Source organism: Rousettus aegyptiacus, unplaced genomic scaffold, assembly GCF_014176215.1.
Source record: "Rousettus aegyptiacus isolate mRouAeg1 unplaced genomic scaffold, mRouAeg1.p scaffold_m13_p_4, whole genome shotgun sequence".
In the NCBI taxonomy this organism is placed as follows: Eukaryota; Metazoa; Chordata; class Mammalia; order Chiroptera; family Pteropodidae; genus Rousettus; species Rousettus aegyptiacus.
Genome location: NW_023416307.1, coordinates 154739234 through 154741855, shown reverse-complemented (window position 1 = coordinate 154741855; position 2622 = coordinate 154739234).

Below are 2622 nucleotides of genomic sequence, written 5' to 3'. Positions count from 1 at the left end.
TGTGGCATCTGGTGTGTGGGTTCCGCCCAGCCCCTCCCTCAGGAGGAGGGTGCCAGCTGGGCCAAGGGAGGTGGGAGCTGCACCCTGGGGGAGGTCTCATGACCCGCCTGTGACGCTCCCGCCTGCAGGGTGGGCTGGCTGGGGTCAGAGATGCCATGAAGGAAATGAGAGCCCCATCTTGGATGGGTCTCGGGAAGCCCGCAGCCGAGGTGGGGGGCTCGCAGTCTCTGGGGGGAGCCTTCTCTACAATTAGAGTGTTCTGACTCCTCCGTTTTGTTCCATTTGTCTGGAAAGGAACTGGGGAAGGATGGCATCGCAGTCAACCCTAGGCAGAGCGGGTCTAGGGGCCCTTCACCAGGTCTTGGCTCTGAATTCCCCAAACCCCTGTATCCTGGGACTTCTGGATTCTGGGCACCTTGGGTGAGGGCCTCCTAACCCCAGTGTCTGCCCACATGAAGGCTGCCTTGTGCCCTTTTCCTCATTTGTAGCTGGTGAGCTTCCAGACCATCTGACTGGGTCTCATGTTGCCGGCTGGGTCTGTAAGGCTGGGGGTCGATGCCCCCTCGACTGAGACGACCTTGTCCTCAGCAGGAGGCCAGCCTGCTGGACAGAGGCCAGTCCAGAGCCCTCGGGGTCTTCACCAGACTCTCCCCCTCCCTCGGCTGTCTGCTTGCTGCCGCAGCCCAGAGATCTGCCTCCCGCCCCCAGCCCCGACCCCTGACGCAGAGGCCCCGTCCCCACTGGGCCTTCCCTGAGGGTTGGAAGAGACAGAGGCCGATGTGATCCCAGGAGTCCTTGGCCCTAGATAAAGCCACCCCAAAGTCCTCATCCCTAAGACAGCAGCAGCTGCATGGATATGTTCATGACGGTGTAGTCACAGCTGCTCTTAACTCCCTCCGTTCCTGCCGTGTGTCGGGACCCCAGTCAGAAACAAGTCAGCGGTCAGGTGCCGTGTTTGAGAGACTGGGCCTTAGAGCTCCAGCCAGATTTAGTGGCCCAGAATGGTTCCAACTCAGCAGTGGCTGCTCAAGCCAAACCATGGAGTTGACGCCCTGTGAAGACCGTCCCAGGGGGCAGGGCCCATGGGGAATGCGGTTTGGGGTGGACGTCGAGCGGGCAGCCTCTCTCAGCTCCACAGGCCACGACAGGCCCACGCCTCTGTTCTGGGCTCAGGCCGCTGTGGGTTCCGGGAAGCCCGTAACGGGCCTGCGCCGCGGGGAGGGTGGGCATTGAATTCTTCTGAGTCATTCCCATCGCAGCTCTCAGCGCCGTTCTAAGGGAAGATGCGAAGAATAAAAACAGTGTGATAAGGCGGGCAGAACCTGAAGTCTGCACCGGAGCGCCGCAGCTGAGCGCGGGAGCCCCGCGCCCGCAGGACTCCGGGCTGCTCGCCGGGTCTCCGCCACCGTCTGGACGTGGGCCGTGCCCACACTGCTGGATTTCCCCACGAACATGCGGCACGAGGGGATCTTGTTTCTCCTCCTCGCCGGGGGTGCCTTACGGGGTCGAGGGGGTGCCTTGCTTCAGTAAAAGAACTTTCTCCAATTTAAATATTGTAGTAACTCTCAGAAGAACCGGAAGTGCTGTATCTCTTATTTTATTTTTTATTTTTTGGCATTGGAAGAACTGTGCTAATCGATGTAACAGCTGAATTTGTGCTGACAAATACTGGGATCATCTTGGAAGCTGCTCGGAACCTTGGCAAGGGGCAGGACGCGGTCCCACTGTCTACACTGGCGGATGGCCCTCGGCTCTGCTGGGTGCCGTGAGGTGGGCCTGGCTGTCCCATCTTCTCTGTTGGGCACTGGTGGTGACTGCTGATGGTGACTGCCTTCTGCCCCCAGGCTTTCCTCAGAATGACACATTTAAGAACAAATTCAGCCCCCAGACTGCCTGGGTGAGCTGACGGATGGTGTTTCCCGGCTCTCCCTTTGAAAGTGTTCTGGTCTAATGTAAGGGTGATGGTTTATCCAATTCCGACGGTCCCTGGAAATCTAAGGCAAGGATATCAGGAATTGACTTCTCGATGGCAATTTTGGGGTTTTGTTTATAAGCATTTGGATTACATGCACTTGAAACAGTGACCCGTGGACTATCCCAGCGGCCGTAACTGAGCCCCTGCAGGTTTGGGGGTGTGAGGCTCACAGGGCGCCCCCGGACTGCAGGTGAGCCCGCGGCTGGGATGGTGGCATACTGCCACCTTCTGGCCACCGTGAGGAATTTTTCAGAAGCAGCTGCGGGAATTTTTCTGTGTCTGGAGCTCTTCTGAAAATTGAAACAAGGAGGAACGTTTCCAAATTGAGTAGTGTTAAGGCTTAATGAGTAATCTTGTCTCTAACGTGAATTCGGGTTTCAGGTGTGAGACCTGTCTAGTCTAAGGTAGCGTAACGGAGAGTGACTGGCTAGTCAGAAAAACAAGCCGCTCTGGGTGCTGCGAACAGCAGATTGATTACGAAAGTGTTGGTGGGGCTGGAAGGTCAAAAGGTGGGTAAAGTTACCCAGACGTTCGTGACCACAGAAGCCTCCAGCTGGCAAGGGGACAGCCCTGTAACCCACAGCCTCTTGCTGGCGCTCACAGGAAGCCAGTGCCGCAGGAGTCGCAGACCCTGACGTCCTGGCCGG